General features: G+C 61.9%; 1 protein-coding gene across 2 annotated transcripts in view; it reads right to left on the bottom strand.

Annotated features, from left to right (window-relative positions):
• The window catches only part of LOC117640223 (glutamate receptor 1), a 239,956-nt gene that overhangs the window by 191,892 nt on the left and 38,040 nt on the right, over positions 1-10,024 (bottom strand). The window lies entirely within an intron of this gene.

Here is a 10,024-nt window from a genome sequence, read left to right as displayed (position 1 = left end):
CCCCGGGCCGGGGGGAAAAAAAACCCTGGGCCGGGGAGCCAAGCCAGCAAAAGGCCCCCAGAAGCAGCCAGAAGCCAGCCAGTGGAGCCAGGAGCCAAAAGCCAGCCAGAAGCAAGCCAGTAGAGCCAGGAGCCAAAAGCCAGCCAGAAGCAAGCCATTGGAGCCAGAAGCCAAAAGCCAGCCAGAGGAGCTAGAAGCTAGCAAGAAGACAGCCAGAAGCCAGCCAGTGGAGCCAGGAGCCAAAAGCCAGCCAGAAGCAAGCCAGTAGAGCCAGGAGCCAAAAGCCAGCCAGAAGCAAGCCTTTGGAGCCAGAAGCCAAAAGCCAGCCAGAGGTGCTAGAAGCTAGCAAGAAGCCAGCCAGAAGCCAGCCAGTGGAGCCAAAAGCCAGCCAGAAGCCAGCCAGTGGAGCCAAAAGCCAGCCAGAAGCCAGGCAGTGGAGCCAAAAGCCAGCCAGAAACCAGCCAGTGGAGCCAAAAGCCAGCCAGAAGCCAGCCAGTGGAGCCAAAAGCCAGCCAGAAGCCAGGCACGGCCGGACCAGCCTCCCTTAAATCAATGCGGTGCCCCACTCGCACGTCGCCCGGGGCGCTGCGGCGGCAGGCTGATTCCGCACACTGCATCTCTCTCGCACCTACACGGAACGCGCTCCATGAGAGAGAGAGAGAGAGAGAGAGAGAGAGAGAGAGAGAGAGAGAGAGAGAGAGAGAGAGAGAGAGACGATCGTGTACTCGCAGAATGACTCAAACAGACAAATTCGGCTTGCCGGGTGCTCTGCTCGCCAGGGGCCCTCAAACAAGTCGCAGGTCGCCGTAAATCCGCAGCCGCCCACCGCCGCCTGTATATTCGCCGTGAATTGAGGTATTCCACTCGGGTCGTTCATATCCGACTGGGAAGGCCGTGCCGTGGCGGTAGCGTGCTGTGGCGTGCCGTGGCGTGCCGTGCCGTGGCGTGCCCTGCCGGGATGCGCACGCGCGCGCGTGGCTGCACTGGGAGAGCCCGCTTGGTTTATTTCACGGCGTTTTTCGCCCGCCGGCTAACTTTCTTTTATTCAAATCCCCCCCGGGCGTCGTCCATAAAATACCCCCCCCCCCCACACACACACACACATACACACGGTGTGGCAGGGCGCCGAGGCAGGAAATCTGTGCTCGCGAAAAGGAGGCCAAAGTGTGTCGCCACCCCGCGGGAGTGCAAAAAAAAAAAAAAAAAACAGAAAAAAATGAATGGAGGACATGGAGACGGTTCACTTTTCTTAACTTCCAAGCCCGGAAGCAACACCTGCTGTAAGCCTGCCGCCAATTTACTTGGTCGCCACAGTCAACAAATAGCCCCACCCTTCGTAAAGACAGACAGACGCACACACACACACTCAGAGAGAGAGAGAGAGAGAGAGAGAAATTCCAGAAAGAAGCTCCACCCGGCACTTTCTCAAACATCATTATATCGGACCTCAGCCCGCGAACAGGACCCGTATTCTTATGCCTCAAGAAAGCGGCAGAAACACTCACCCCTGCCGGGGACAAACAGACGGGCAGACAGACAGACGGACAGACAGACAGACACAGATGGAGGGCCGGGTGCTGTCTGTGACACACACTGAGGGGAAGCAGGGGGCGGTTGGGAGGACGCGAGACGGGCGTGCATGCGCGTCGCGCGGCAAGGCGCGGCCTAGCGTGGCGCGGCCTAGCGTGGCGCGGCGAAGAGTTCCAGGAAGCTTAGTGGAGGCAGCGCCGGGCAAAATGAGGCATGGAGGCGGAGGAAGAGGCGGAGGAGGAGGCAGGGCGCAGAGATGCCCATGATAGGCTTCAGGGCTGCGGGCGTTTGCCGAAGGGGCGGGGGCGGTGCGGGGGCGGTGCGTGGGCGGGGGTTACGGCAGCCCCCGGGCCTGCGAGAGAGCCTCCGAGGGCGGCTAGGACAACAAGGATTGCTAGTTACGGAGATAGTCCACGGGACGCCGAATCGCACAGGAAATCAAACTTCCTGCATGCGTGCCTACGGTCGCGGCCACGTGCTGCGGCGGCGACAATGGCCGACAACAACAAAAACAAAACTTGGGCGCATTTTGAAAGCGGTAAAAACGTTGCCTAATTTGTTTGGTGAGGATTTTACGGAACAATTAACGTGAAGCCGCTAGGCGCCTTAAGAAAGCTGGGAAGGCCTGCAAAGTCGAGAGGCATTCTACTTGGCCGCAGCAGGGCCCGACTCAGGAGCTTCCCTCGGGCCTCCGCGGCAAAGGCTTCACATACACTGTCAAAAAGCCTATCCACGAAGAGAACAAAGGCTTTGTCAAATTGCTTCAGAGACGAGAAAATTCCGAGGCACCAGGAAATTTTCTCCGAAGCACAAAGCATGGTGAATTACGAATTTAAATCGCTTCTCTTAAAAGGACTCAAAACGAACGTGTGACCCCACCAATGGATTGCTCTCCGAACGAGGAATCCATTGGTGGGGTCACACGCTCGGTTCAAGTCCCGTGGAGCGACTCTGAAGCTCAAAACGCGTTAGAGTTTCGGCCTGCCGGTCTTCCGGCCCACCGTGGCGGCGGCAGGGCGACGCTTGCTCGCCTGACGACGCGGCCCGTCACCGCCGCCACCGCGACCACGGCCTCCTTGACGCGTAATAGACGGGCGGATCAAGGCGGCGGTGGCTCGGGGCCGACGGGCCCCCCGACGGGACCGCACCGCGCGCACCATCCATTACAACGAGGCGACATACTACTTAACCTGCGCACGCGTGCCGCGCGTCCGCCAGCTAATTTCAAACGCCACGTCCTCGTCAACCCGTCACGCACGCACGCACACACGCACGCGAGCACCGCACAGACACGTGCCCTCCGCACGCACGCACACACACACACACACACACACACACACACACACACACACACACACACACACACACACACACACACACTTTCCCTCTTCTCCTTCTTCTCCCCCGCGTGTACGCGTCGCGCGTGCATTTTTCATAGGCCGGCGCCGTATGGGTTCCTGGGTCGCGATGATAATGTTTGGGATATGAGGTGAGATGGGCACGGGGGCGGGGGAACCGCGTGTGTGTGTGATGCCCTAGAAACAGGGAGGAGGGGCCAGCGGCAGGCATATTGCCTACGCCAGAAAGCGCCATTTCCCGCCTTTCGTTCGGGAAGAAGCGACTCTGGAGCTCACAACGCGTCCGGGGGTTTTGACCGCCTCCACCGGTCTTCTGGCCCACAGTGCAGCGAGTGGACTGCGGCAGATGGCGCGCGCGCCGCGAATGTCTCCCTCCGTCCGACTGACACCAGAGGGCGGGAGGGGGGAGGCGGGAAGGGGGATTTTAAACGAGATGTGCTCCTCTCCTCAGAGGGCGGCGGCACTCGCGAGGCCCTCTCGGCACCGTGAGGCTTTCGCCGCTGCTCTCGCCGTGCGGCTTTTCGCCCTTTCATTCAATGAAGTCCTCGGCGTCCTCGGCAGCCCTCGGCAGCCCTCGGCAGCCCTTGGCCCTTTGAGCGCGGATTAACACGGCGACGCATCGCGCCGCATCGCGCGAATCAAGGCGAGGGCCGTGAGGGCCGGCCAGCCAGGCGCAGGGAGGGCCGAGAGAAAGGGCAGCCGCTGCAGGCCGAGAGAGAGACACAGACAGACAGACAGACAGACAGACAGACAGACAGACAGACAGACAGACAGACAGACAGACAGACAGACAGACAGACAGACAGACAGACAGACAGACAGATGGACAGAGGTCAATGTGAAAGCGATCGGTCAAGTCGACCTCAATTCACGTTACTTTAGATGACGATGTCCATTTGACAGGCTTCACTTAGCGAATTGCGACTATATCTTGTCGTTAGTCCGTCACTCGGCCAACCGTCAAAACGGACTCCTGCTGTTTGATATAAGCGTGAGACGCGCTGTATCCCCACGGGGCCTCCGGGGGGCTTCACGCGACATCGCCAAATGGCTGCATAAATGAATGTTGCATGCAACTCTCTCACTCTCCCCTCGCCTCGTCACCCGGCCGCGCCGCCGCGCTCGGCTCGGGGATCTCACCGGTGACATAAAACTGACTGGCAATGTCCGTCAAGGCCGGATTCCACGTGTTGCAGTGTGCTTACGCGGCGGTGAATCGAGGAAGATGAAGTGAAAGTAGCGCGGGGAAATGCGGTGACGGCAGGCGCCGGGATTCGAACCCGCGACCGGACCTGGGCGGTGAAAAACACGCGACGAATGGCCTCGTAACCCAAATGAGCCAGCGACTGGGCCCCTGGGACCCTGTGTCCGACTGGGCCGAGTTTGAGGCGTCCCTGACAATTGTCCCTCCGCGCCCCGCCCCGCCCCACCCCGCCACGCCTCACCCCGCCCCGCCTCGCCACACTCCGGGGGACCACAAAGTCGGCCGCTTGTCGGCACAGAGCGGTCCACGACTCAGCCGCCGCCACCGCCACCCCGCTGAAAGTTTCACTTTATGCAGAAGCTTCTTGTTCTTTCACACCGAAAATGGACTTCCTGCCACACACCTCGTAACTTTCCGCGTTTGCTAGGCGAGTCCCTCCCCCTCCAACTCCCCGCGCTAACTACCGCGAGCCGCAGCCAGCCCCGCCGGCCCCGCCAGGCCCCGCCGGCCCCGCCGGGCCCCGCCAGGCCCCGCCAGGCCACCACACACCAAGTATAGTCACTGATCTGGAAAGACTCGAAGAGCGGGCCCCAGGGGGTGGGGTAATGTGTCTTTCCGCTAGGGCGGCGGCGCGGCGGCCGAGGCGGGGTCGGGGGGCTCTAGCCAAGCGTACATCCCAGGAGGGGGCGCGGCGGGGCGGGGCGGCTCAAGGTACCGCGACGGTACTCCATCGCCCGAGCAGTGCGGCCCGCTGGAGTCTGGCTGGAGCCGCTGTGTGCCGGTCCCCCCCCCCCCAGTGAGCCATATTTCCAGGGTGACATTTCATTTTCACGTCGCGCCCCTCAAGGCCCAGTGGACGGCAAACGGTCGACACACTTGCTGCGTGTATAACGCCGGGCGGGGCGGCGGCCTGGGCGCCTCGCTCCATCTGCATGCCGGCCCCGCTGCCCCGGTTCTAATCCCTCAACTTAGGCTCGGGGGAGCGGCAGCCACTGCACTGCCAGGCAGTGGCGGCAGCAGTAAGACAGATGCCCTGGGTGGCGAGGCGCCGAGACGGCGTCGCGCAGTGCGACTGGCACTCCGTCACAAGTACCGAAACAGCAAACGCTCTCTCGCGAAATTGCTCTCTCCACCGCCACGCGTCGCTACGCGCTGCGACGCACAGTGGGCCAAAGGCCGGCGGAGGCGGGGCGGTTAGAAGCCCGGACGGGTTTTGAGCCCCAGAGTCGCTGATTGGGCCATGAACCGAACGTGTGACCCCACCAATGGACTGCTCTCCGAACGAGGTGGGGTCACACGTTCAATTCGAGCCCTGATAAGTGACTCTGGAGCTCATAAAACGCGTCTAGAGTTTTGGCCACCTGCACCGGTCTTCTGGCCCACTGTGCGACGCACTGAACTGCTCACCCTCGCGAGCCATCGGGTCAGCGAGCACCATCCGGCTACAGACGTACCTGGAACACAAGACAACAACAAACTAGGTCAAGCTCGGTGCAGAAATAATCGCCATTATTTACGCTGCCAGGACTCGGCCAGGCCGACGACACCCGGACCAGGCCGGTCGCGCCGTCTGGCCAGCATCAAGCACGCGGTGGGCTGGCTGCTGGCTGGCTGCTGGCTGGCTGCTGGCTGGCTGCTGGCTGGCTGCTGGCTGGCTGCTGGCTGGCTGCTGGCTGGCTGCTGTGGCTGGCCGCCCATTTTTCACCCGGACAACAGGAATTAAATCACAAAGACAGGCTGGCAATAAAACCGGGCTTGGGAGCGCTGGGCGGCCAGGCTACGCGCTACGCGTCCCAGTGCGGGGCGGGGCGGGGCGGTGCAGCGCGCTCCAAAAACCAGCGAGATGACGGCGAGGAGGCGGTGATGAAGCGATTTGCCTGCAAAGGGTTAACGTCGCCTAGCAACCGGCCCGCCCCCGCGCTGAGCGCCGCTCCCCCAACGGCATCGCAGAATTTACAGATGAGAGTTCAAACGATTGCTAAGCCCCCACTTATTTGGAAGGGGGGGGGGGGGCTCCACCGTGGCTCTGCCGGCTTTCCTCGCTTTGCAAGTGAAATAACGCCACTAGTGCGGCTCGGCCGGGCCCGGCAGACTCATTCCGAGAGTCGTTTTCGCCGCTCTGTCTCTCTCGCACTTGGGGCGTTCTCATGGGTGCGGGAGGGACAGAGCCACCAAAACGAATCTCGGAATCAGTCTGCCGGGCCGGCCGAACGCTTCCACGAGGGGTAGCCACTAGCCCGCTGGCTCGCTTGCGCGGTGCTGATAAGACGACAACAAAGTGCAGGTAAGCACAGTCGCGAACTTAATCACTCTGTCTGGCCAACTACCGCGTCAATCAAGCGCTTCCGGTTCGGACACTGCGAGCCAGAGCGCGGCGTGGCGCGGCGCCGTGCGCGGTCGAGGATGGATGTCTCAAGAACGCGGTGGGGCGGCCACTGGAAAAGGGGGAGGGGGGCTTACAACTTTCCCTTTCATCAAGAAGCCGCTGGGATAAGTCTGCACGCCACGCCTGTCGCCCGCGCCTTTCGGGGCCCGCTCCACGGACGGACAGACAGACAGACAGACAGACAGACAGACAGACAGACAGACAGACAGACAGACAGACAGACAGACAGACAGACAGACAGACAGACAGACAGACGGACGCAAAACTAAGACCCGCTTGGATTCTCATTCATCGGCTGCCTGGCCGTCGCTGGCCGCGCCGGCCGAGCCCTGTCACCCCGGACCCTCGCAGCCTGGCCGCGCCGGGGGCGATGTTCGAACCGCCGTCTCTTCAAACTTGTGGGCAACTCCAGCCCTCCCCGACGGCGCTGACCAACCCCCCCCCCCTCAAAACCCCAGAGCCCGCACCGCACACTCCACCAGCTACTGCCAAGCCGGCGGCCGAGGCGCGGCAATTGTTTCCAGCCGAGTTATAATAATTCTTGTTTATGTGAGATTACGACCCTCAGGAAGTACGTACTCGCCAGATTTCCCGCCAGCCCCCTCCTCCTTGGCCCCTTTTAACCTCGCGCTAAAATCCCCCCGCCTTCCCCGCGCCGCGCGACCTTCCACCCCGGCTAAACCCCCATCTCTCTCTCTCTCTCTCTCTCTCTCTCTCTCTCTCTCTCTCTCTCTCTCTCTCTCTCTCTCTCTCTCTCCGTTAGGCACACCCTCCAGTAAATTGTCCGGGGCCGCAGCTTTCCTAGACTCGAACACACACACATAGATACAGAGAGAGAGAGAGAGAGAGAGAGAGAGAGAGAGAGAGAGAGAGAGAGAGAGGCAGGCAGGCCTTCCCTGCATTTTCCCACTGTATCATTAACAGCAAGCGGGCGCGGCGTTTTGCCGCCTTAATGCCTGGAGCCGCAGCCCCGCGGATGAACCCGTAACGCCAAGTCGGGCCGCGCGCTGCCAAGGCTCCAGGCTCCAGGATCCCCACCTCCTTGGATAAAGACCGTTATAATCGGATTGAAATAAGGTGCGAGGGAATCAAGCCGTAAAAACGCGGACTCGCAATTTAGCCGGGCAGCAGAGTGAGCGGCCAGTAAAACTTTTAATGTGCGCATCCTCAGCGGCGGGGCCTAGAGACTGCCAGTGTAGCTCCGTCTCCCTCGCGCCGCCCTGCGGGACGCCTCGCGGGTGCGAGTGAGACGGACAGCGAGGCCTTCGGAGTCAGCCCCGCCCGCCGGTGGGGCCCGTGGGGCCCGTGGGGCTGTGGGGCAGCGCGGAATGAGCAACAAGGTGCGTGTACTTTGGCCGTGCGGACACGAGTTGGTGGCCAGCACGTGTCCAAACTAAATGGAACTGGCCCCTCTTGTCCCCAGGCTACACCCCCCCCCCTCCCTGCCTTCCGCAGGTCAGACTACTCAGACGCGGCGGCAGCCATGTCCGCCGTCATGACGTCATCCGCACGGCGAAGCGACGCGCGGCACACTGCTCATTGCTCGACGCGCGCGCTCGCCCTCTCCGTCGCACCCCCTCGGCGTCCGGCAGGGGTGCGAGAGAGACGGAGAATGCGCGCGGCGCGGCATCGGAGCGCCGCCTCATGGCCGCCTCGACCCCCGGAGTGACACTCGAGTGTCGGGCCGACAGAAAATTAATTAATACGCGTGTCGAGCGTGCAGAGCGATGTTCCGCTGCACTCAGGTGGTGTCAGCGCGCCCGTGTGTGTGTGTGTGTGTGTGTGTGTGTGTGGTGTGTGTGTGTGTGTGTGTGTGTGTGTCAACCAATCGGAGATGGAGTCCGCAATATGCAGGGATTGCGCGTCGCCAAGACGAATGTCAGACGACAGACAGACAGACAGACAGACAGACAGACAGACAGACAGACAGACAGACAGACAGACAGACAGACAGACAGACAGACAGACAGACACAGACAGGCAGACAAACCCACGGACGTACATTCGCTCACGCACAACGACATAAAGCACGCGACTGGGGCTGAAGAGGCCGCGCCCCTGAAATCCCCTACGCGGGGGAGAAGAGCACATCACGCTAATTGTAGCGAAATTTTCGCCACCACCACCACCACCACCCCACTGCCCCTCCCCTTCCCCCACCCCGCGTGCCCTGAGCGCGGAGGAAGGAAACCGCGCGCTGCGGACGCTAAGAGCGGAACAAGAGCGGGGCTGAAATTAAGTGTGCCGGGGAAGACGCAGAGGCCCTCATCCCACATCTCCCCCACCCACCCCACTTCCCTCCGCGGCCGCAACCAGGCCGCTGGGCCGCCGCAGGCTGGGCCGCAGGCAGCACGCAAAAATACCAAAAATGGCATCCTCCTTCCCTGACGGGGCGGCGCACAGTGGGCCAGAAGGCCGGTGCGGGCGGCCAAAACTCTGGACGTGTTTTGAGATCCAGGGTCGTGAAACATGACTCGAACCAAACGTGTGACCCCAAATGGATTTCTCGTTCGAAGGGCACACACGTTCGGTTAGAGTGCCATTTAGCAACTCTGGAGCTCAAGACGCATCCGAGACTTTGACCGCCCCCACCGGATCTCGGCCCACTGTGCGGCGCAGGCCGCTCTCCTTGAGCTTCTCGGGGAGGAATTCGCGGCGCGCGGCGCGTTCGGACCGTCAAGGAAGGCAAGCTTGGCCTGCCGGAGTTCCCCCTGAGAGAGGCAGCGCCTTCTAAAATATAAATCAGGGACGCATGCACTGGGGTAATTAAATGCCAACATGTGCGATGCCACGGCGGGCAGGCGGAGCAGGCGGGGCCGAAAAGGCAAGGCAAGGCAGCCGGCCGGGCGGGGCGGGGCGGGGCGGGGCGGGGCGGGCGGGGCGGGGCGGGGCGGGGCGGGGCGGGGCGGGGCGGGGCGGGGCGGGGCGTGGCGGGGCGGGGCGGGGCGGGTGCTGACTCCAGTTGCGAAAGCAACTAGCAGCTGGTGGTACATTGCCAGCGACGCCATCACAGAATTCCATTAAAACTACCCGAGCAAAATTTATCCGCGAGAGCCGAGCCGGGCCGAGCCAGCTTACATTCCGGGCCTCCCGACCGGCTGCCCGACAAACAAACCCGCCAACAACGCCTGTCAGAACAGTACAGCGCGGAAGTGCAGTGGGAGGGGCGGGAGTGAAAGAGAGAGAGAAGGAGAAAGAGGCGTGGTCAAAACAAATTCGCCTTCTAACTCCGGTCCAAAGTCCGGCGCCACCGCTCGCTCAAGACGGCGAGGCGCACCGGGGGCTGCCGCCTGGGACCACACTCGCCTCCGAGAGCGTAGGAGCGAGGTGCCTTTGGAGGGCATACACACAGACAGACAGACAGACAGATAGACAGACAGACAGACAGACAGACAGACAGACAGACAAACAGGCAGGCAGGCAGGCAGGCAGACAGACAGACAAACAGACAGACAGACAGACAGACAGACAGACAGACAGACAGACAGACAGACAGACAGACAGACAGACAGACAGACAGACAGACAGACAGGCGGCGCGGGAAAT

This window comes from Thrips palmi, unplaced genomic scaffold, assembly GCF_012932325.1.
Source record: "Thrips palmi isolate BJ-2018 unplaced genomic scaffold, TpBJ-2018v1 HiC_scaffold_12, whole genome shotgun sequence".
NCBI classification, from domain to species: domain Eukaryota; kingdom Metazoa; phylum Arthropoda; class Insecta; order Thysanoptera; family Thripidae; genus Thrips; species Thrips palmi.
This window is presented reverse-complemented; position numbering and strand designations above follow the sequence as displayed.